This window comes from Pteropus alecto, unplaced genomic scaffold, assembly GCF_000325575.1.
Source record: "Pteropus alecto unplaced genomic scaffold, ASM32557v1 scaffold28, whole genome shotgun sequence".
Classification (NCBI taxonomy): domain Eukaryota; kingdom Metazoa; phylum Chordata; class Mammalia; order Chiroptera; family Pteropodidae; genus Pteropus; species Pteropus alecto.
In genome coordinates, this window is record NW_006441063.1 from 1,563,901 (window position 1) to 1,571,920 (window position 8,020).

The 8,020-nt window shown below is 48.9% G+C and overlaps 1 protein-coding gene across 1 annotated transcript in view; it reads left to right on the forward strand.

Annotated features, from left to right (window-relative positions):
• The first annotated feature begins 86 nt into the window (after positions 1–86).
• The window catches only part of BCOR (BCL6 corepressor), an 83,655-nt gene continuing 75,721 nt past the window's right edge, over positions 87–8,020 (forward strand). Inside the window, exon 1 of the mRNA XM_025051320.1 lies at positions 87–186. The gene's annotated coding sequence lies outside the window, so the exon portion shown is untranslated. The remainder of the gene's footprint in view (positions 187–8,020) is intronic.

Here is an 8,020-nt window from a genome sequence, read left to right on the forward strand (position 1 = left end):
GAAGAACGCAGGCATCTTCCGCAATCCATTCATGCACTGGAGCGCGTGCAGAGCTGCTGATCGCTGCCATTGTTACTCGCGGGCGGTGTGGGAGCCGAGCCTCCACTCTGGCGAGAGATAAATGGCCTCTGACAGCCCCTCCTCGCCAAGAGAGCTCCTCGGATTTCACCGCGCGGCGGCTCTCAGGTCTGTGCCTCGCTCGCTTCCCGGTGAGAACCTTTAAATCAGCCTCCCGGCCTTCCCTCCTCCTGGACGCTGCCCGCCCCCCCTTCCCCCGCCTGCTTTGGCACGGGCAGGGCCCCGGGCGCGCTGCGCGCATTCTCCCGCCCCCTCCCCACCTGGAGGGGACAAGGTGGCGAGCTCCAGGGTCGGCAGGGGAAAGCGGCTGACGGCCCCCGCCCGGTCTCGTTACCTCCCCGGGAGCAGAGCCCTGCGCCCCGCCTCCGCGCCCACAAGATGGATCAGGCTACCGTGCGGAGAGCGGGCTGTAAATATTTAAAAAGTCTCTCGCGCGCCGGCGGTAATGGCTTTCGCAGTCGAAATGTGTGCAAAGAGAAGCGAGGAAGGGCGATGTGTGCACTGTGTTGCGAGGTGGGGGAATTGCTCTTGTGCCCCCTCCCGGGTCCTTGGTGGGCTGCACGCTCTGTCTTCTCCATTTCCCGCCCTCCGCCTCTGCCTCCGCGTCCCACTGTAGCATCGAGAGCGCCAGTCGATAGGGAACTTGAGCATGGCAAGGCGACTGAGGCCCGGATGAAGTGACCTGGAGCCACTCTCCCCTTCGGGGTCTCCCAAGGTCCTAGGCTGGGACTGGCCCGAGACCCCCAGTCCAGGTCCACTTCTTGCACAGAGAAGGGCGGAAGGCTCACAGGTTGAAGCCCCCTGAGTTTGGGTGGTCGTTGAAGCCTGAGCCAGGGTTTCTGCAGCGGGGGCCTGGGCCCTGTTTGTGCCTTTTCTCTCCCCATGCCTCTCGGAAGCCTCGATCCACTCTGAAGGAGAGCCCTCCCCCTCGCCCTCCCCTTCTGAATCTGAAAGTAGATTTGTGGCTGCTGGGACCGAAACCTGGGAGGAGGCAACGTGGAGAGATGGGGTGGGGGGTGTCTAGCGCCCAGGCTTAGTGGAGGTCACACTTGGATGTGGAGAGGGATCGTTTTCTTCTCCAGCCAGTGTGGGCCTGGGATCTTTAAGGCCGAGCGCAGCCAGATAGAAGAGGTGGGGGAGGGGGATCCAGCCTTCTTGGCTGGGAGAGGCTTAATGGGCCCACCACAGGGTGTGTGCCGGGTGAGGCTGTCGCCTTTGCCAATGGCCCCTCCCTGGCGGGGCGGGGGCGCCGAGCTGCCCAGAGCTGGGGCTGGCCGGGCGCCGCGGGTTCGCGTGGAAGGTTGGAGGGGGTGTGGGTCCTGGCTTGGGCTGCTCCCCTGCACCCCTCCGCCCCGCCCGCTCAGGGACAAGCCAAAATGTGGGTGCTGGCGGCGTGTCAGGGCGCGCCAAGGCTGCTGTCCGCGTTCGAGCGCGTGGAGCTCCCGACTCCTGGCAGCTCCGCACACTCTGCTTCCAGGGGCTTGTGCTGCGCCCTACTCGCTTGTTTGTCTCAAGTGAGTCTCGTAAACCGCCCTGATTTATTACCCAGACTAAATGCTTAATTTGTGAATATGAAACAGATTAAAAGGGGCGGGGGGAGGAGGGGGCTTGAGGTCGGCATATTTTAGCAATCAGACCAAAGCAGCCCGGCAGATGTTTCAAATTTGTCGACATTTTCAGGCTCATGTGGAAAGCCGGTCAGAATGGTCAAGAGGTCCTTTCTCCTTCCTTCAACCTGAGAACTTGGCAATGATCAAAAGAAGGTGATTAGTAGCTACAGAGAAAAGACACCGGCAGGCAAGGAGTTAACAGAGACGGAGCCCTTTGCCTCCAGGATTGGGATGGTGGTGGTGGGGGCAGTGTGTGAGAGCTGGTCACAAAGGCAAGAAGAGGAGTTCTGGCTAAAAAGACCAAGTCCTAGAAGCCAGCATTAAAGAACAAAGTAGAAGATCTATTAAAAGTTAATTCAGTAAATAAACTTCATTGGTGATAAACAAGAAAGATGGAATCAGCAACTTAAAATAGCTGAAAGATAATAAAAATAAATAGTTTCGATGTGGCCTAAACATATGCGTGCTCCTTTTGGCAGGCAGGTCCCTACTGTGCTCTGCTTGACATAAGCCTCTTGGGAGCATCCTCTCCCTTTGAAAAGGCCCCATGTGTACAGGCAATGTTTTTTGGCATTTGTCATTTTTAGGCAACTTCACACATCAAAGGCAAACACCATGTTCTTTTCAGCTCCCTGGTTCCAGCTGCCCAGTGAAGCAGATACAATTTCTATAAATTGGCCTTCTCCTCTGGGTTTTGATTGATCATCACCATATGAGATTATTGAAAGTCTAATGTCTTATTTCACTTTCTCCAAGGGGTGAGGAGGGGAACAATTTATTGGAAGTCAGGCTACATGAAGAATCTGGTATTATTCAATAGTAATTTCCATTAGCCTGGGTAGATCAGTCTCTGGAAACTCCCATGCATCTCCTGCCTGGTCCTTGTATCACCCTTCCCCTCCCCATCCAGATCTCAGCTTCAGTCCTTGTTAACAGGTACGGGACAAACTAGAGCCTTCTGGAGCCTTTATAGTTGAAAGGAGAAAATGGCTATTGGCTAAAAATAAGGCAACAAGAAAATCATTTTTAATATATTTATTGTAACTCTAGAATCTCCTCTTAAAGATTGTTTCCCATTCCAAACTTTTTTGTTCCCCTTTTGCCTCCATACTGTCTTTCATTTTATTAAACTTGATTATGGTTGCTCTGTCTTGTCCTCAGCCAGACAAAGGCTTAGAGAAAGTCAAAGAACGTGTTAATTATATGTTTCTTGTAAACTGACTTTTCATTTTCCCCTAACACATTTAGTTGGCTTGGTGTTTAGTTTAACACTCAATTGCTGCAAATATGCTGCTTAAAAATGCTGTCTTTATTAAAACAAATAAATGAATGCAAAGACCTTTCTAATTTCAACTCGCGTGGGCTAGAAACAGAAGAGAAAACTGAAAGCGAGAGCAAGAATGAGGGAAAAGCAGTGGGGAAGGGAGAGAAAATAGACCAGGAAACACACGCGCGCACGCGCACGCACACACACACACACATACACACACACACACACACACACAGAGTATTCCTTCTGCCAGCCCTCCCCCAGCCATGTTAAACTGGTCCATACAATTGTCCCTGGCTGCGCCCTGCAGCTTGCCAGCCCGCCTGGATTTTCTATCACTCAGCGCCTAAAGCGATCATTAGCCAAGAATGGACAACCTCCTCTACCTGCTGGCAGCCTATCACTTACCAGCCAGGGGAGGCTGGCTGCAGGCTTCTGTGCCAGGGTTGGGCCCCATTTGCTCGACCCGAGAGGGGTCCTTGCTTCTTGCTCCTGGGTGCATTGAAGCCTAATTAAACTCTATACAGGGCAATATGCACTAAATATACGGAGGCTGAGAGGCAGCTGGGAGGAAAAGGCGGTCATTACCTGGACAGAGAGAGTGACTCTTCTGAGAGAAGGAAGAGATATCCCTCTGATGGCACTTTCTGTTTACCCTCAGCTGAGCCTGGAGTACATGTTAAGTCCCTTGCTGAAATCAAGGAGAAATGAAAATTAGGAAGGAAAAAAAATCCATAGTTCACAGTTAACTAAATAGGGCCTGTGTCACCACCAGGCATGAGGGAGGTCTACCGGAGCTCCAAATAGACAATGCTGGCTGCAGAAAAATGACTCTGGTGCCCTTATGACACTGGTGTTATTGCTCATGTGCCATGGCCTCATCACACACAGGAGTTAGAGCTGTATAAATGGCTGTGAGGACAGAAAGGAGCAGACGCATCAGAAGCCCAAGGACCAGGTGTGTGTTATGAAGCTAAACAGATCGTGGAAAACAGGGAGATAATCCTCTGCTGGAGGCCAGGGCCTGGGCAAGATTGTAATGGCTGGACCTGAGGATAAAGTGACAGCTCACAAATAGGAGTCTGTGGAGATCTCATAGAATGACTTCCAGGACTTTAATTGAGCCCCCATTTAACCCAGCTGAGGAAATCGGTTCAGAGGGTAAGAGCACTAGCTCAAGGTGACACGTTGGTGGCAAAAATAAGACCAAAACCCAAAGCTGCCTGCTTTGAGTAATGAATTGGAGGAAAGCAACTTCTGGTTAGAGAAAGATCCAAGGTGCTCTTGGTCACTGAAGAGGTCTGGTATTTTAGTCACTGAGCATTTATTAAGCACTTGCTATGTGTAAAGCACTATACTGGACATATGAGGCCACAGTGCTATGAGCCCTCAAAGGACTGAGTAGGAGAGACTTGGTCATTCTGTGCCTGGTAACAAAGACCATGAAGGACAGTGGACAAGAGGCCTGGAAAAGGGAAGAAGGAAGCCAACCATTTTCAAGGTTCTGCTTTTAAAAGCAGCCTATTGTGAGGTTTACAGGAGGGCAGCCTGGAAATGAGACTATTCTCCCAGGGGTGGAGATGCGAGAGAGGCCAGCTGTGCCAGGGTCCTTCCCGCCACCTTCCTTGGAGGGCCTGACTGTTTCCCAAGGCCAGCCAAAAAAATGAGTCTAATGCAAATCGAGGAGGCAACTTGACTAGTTCAAGCACTCATTATAGTCCTTTCTTTTGCCCTGGACAAATAGAAGAGTGTAGCTTATCCCCAAAGCTCCTGGGCAAATGCGTGCTCTCTGGGAAGCTGGTAAGGGACTACTGCCTCCCTCAACAAAACAAACCTGAGACTCTCCAAGGTTTAACACTGGAAACGGAGTCTCCCAGCAGAGAATTAGGATTGGCTTCAGTGCCCCCCTAGTCTGTACCCCCTGGATTTCACCTGCCCCTTGGGGCACTCGTAGTGTGATCACAGGTGCCCTCCCTGCAGCCATCTGGCCTCGGCCCAGCCTCTGCTCTTGGTTTCCCTAAGTAGAGGCGAAACATGCTGGAACCTTCAAAGCACATTCCTAAACACTAAGGGAGAGCTGTGGGGAAGTGAAAACAAAGAGGCCAAGGAGCTCCAGAGCAGTTCAGCTTACAGAGTCTGTGGGCCAACAGGGCTGGCCCACGTTCAGTCAGACTTCCTGGCTGTGGGCCAGCCAGAGTTGGCAGCGTGCCCTCTCCAGCCCACCACTCAGGCCAGCATCGCCCCCCAGACCCGGGCACACCCTTGCACCCAGCCGAGGCAACACTGTTGCCTCTTAGATGCCCTCTCCCCATTTAGGTTGCTAGTTCTAGAGCCAGAATGGCCCCTGTAGTCCCTTAACTCAGCATTTCTTAAGAGTCAGTGGGTTGCCAATAGGCCAGCCCCTCAGGGTGTCCTGGTGGGTGTGGCTTCTTGAGGTAGAACTCATCCCTCTTCAGGGACAACATGCAGAGGTCTCCTGTTTGCAGATTTTTCTCCCCCAAATGTTTTCTTCTTCCCCAACTTTGCCTTTTGCCAAGTCATTGAGCTACACACAGGAATGTAAATTCGATAAGAGACATTAACTAAAGACAAAAAGGACTACATACATCCATTCCACACATAAGTATTTAATACCCAATACCTGTACCTACCAAGGCTTCGAGCCTTTACAGCCAAGAACAAAATAGTATCTTGGCCATCATAACACTTCATTTTACTGGAGAGAGAAAGAGAATAAATACATGAGTGAAAAAAAATGTACTATTTCAGATTGTGATAAATGCTATGAAGAATTAAGAAGGGTAAGGGGATAGAGAGAAATGGAATATTCTTTTAGATGGTAGAGTGCATTATGTCTTGGGTTGATAGAATAAAGTGCTTAGGTGGTTATCAGTCAGTGCTTGCCACAATAATGCTGTATAACAAACCACCCCAAAACTAAGTAGCTTATATCATTATGCATTTATTTCTCACATATGTTTCTGTGTATCACCTGTGGTTAGCTAATCTCGTCTGTGATCAACCGGGCTTGACTCTAAGTGTGGGTTGGGTCCAATCTGCTCCATGTGTCTCTTATCCTCCATGGATAAGTGGGTTACCTGGGACATATTATTCTCATGGTGATGACAAACATGCAAGAGAGTAGAGTGGAAATACAATGACTTTTAAGTCCTAGACTTGGAACTCTCACACTGTTACTTCTGCTTACATTCCATTAGCCCAAAGATATCCTGTGGCCTGACATCAATGGGATAGGATGGGGAGGTACACTCCACCTTTAGCAGGATGAATTGCAAAGTCACATGACAAAGGGCATAGATACAGGGCACGGTGAAGAATTGGGAACAATAATGCAATCTGAAACAGATGGTTCAAACCAAAACTATGTATCTCTAGCTATGACATTTATATATACAAATACATATATCAAATGATATAACTGCCTTCCCTGGAATCTTCTGTTTTAGATTAAATTTAAATAAATACATGCAATAATTACACATTAGCGTCCCTGAGGTGGTTTATTATGGCACTAGAGGCTTCTGAGTCATGGCCACCAACCTCAGGAAACCTGGGAAGATGGACCACAGGACATCTGAGAGAGATGCTGAGAGAGGCCACAATGGAGAGCTTTCTTCCTGCCTGGGCTTCTTGTGCAGAGATGGTGCAAGTAGGAAAGACCAGAGGAGACCCCAGACTCAGCAAGTGTCCTCATTGGCTTCTGAGCAGGTCTTGGAGTGACACAAATCTGGAATAGAACCCAGGAGGTGTCACCACTGGGCCTAATTCTACTACCAAGTAGACCTATAGCTAGTCTTACTGGCTGTCTAGAACATACCATCATGCATTGTATAAGGGTGTAGGTCAAAGATTATAGTTTACTTGCAGCTCCTTTCCCCCTAGTCCTGCCTTGCCTTTCTCATGCCTTCCTTGAATAACGTGGGCAGGATCCATAAATGTCTCTTCAGAAAGTGATGATATTTAAAATAAGGCCTCCCTTCCACGAATTCCTCCAGGGCTGCACAGTCAGCCAAGTACTGGAACCTGGCCCTTCCCTTTAGGAAGGAAAGCTCGCTTTTCAATTGATTCCAATGGCTAATGGAATCTAATCGCCTTTGCCCAGAGTGATTCCAATTAAAGGACTCCACCATATACAAATTCAAGGTGGCCGCATCAGGATTTACATCTTGTAAGCAGAGAGAATGGAGTGCTGGAGCAAATGTTTAATGGTAGGGCCTCATGGGGATTCAGACCATCTCTTATTTGGGAGAATTCTGACTCCTGTCTCCAAAAGTGTTCAAGGTGATTTATCTTCTGTAACTAATCCGAGATTAGAACTGGATGTAATCACCTCTTATACAAGACGCCATTATGGAGTGTATCGGGCATTCCGGAAACTGCAACTTGGTCTCTGATTTCACTGGCGACGTGGCTTGATTTCACTGGGTCCATCTTGAACTTATCCATATCTGAACCTCCCTCAGCTTTGTTTCTTTGTCACTTTCAGTGTAAATCTCTTCACAACTCTCTCCCAGAGGCCCTTCTGTGCTTTCAGCCTTCATTTTTCATTAGATGGAGATAATGATGATGATGATTTACTTTTTATTGAAGCAAAATAGCTGTACAGAAAAGCGCACACATCATAAGTGTAGAGCTTGATGAACATACCCATATAACCAGTACCCAAATCAGGAAACAAAACATCACCAGCACCCTGGAAGTCAACTCACACCCCCTTCCTGGTACTATGCCCCAAAGATGACTGCTATCCTAACTTCTAATAATATTGATTAGAGTTCCCTGATTTGGTACTTGATAGAAACAGGATCTACAATATGAACTCTTTGTGTGTCTGGCTTTTTTTGTTCCATATTATGCTTATGAGATCCATCAACATTGTGTGCCATGTGGCTCCTTCATTCTCTGCTGTGTAATATCCCACTGTGTGAATATACCACATTTTATTTCTCTACTATTCTACTGTTGATGGGCACTTGAGCTGTTTTGCTGTGGGCGATTACTAATCTTGCTGCTATGAACACTTGTGTACATGCCTTCTGGT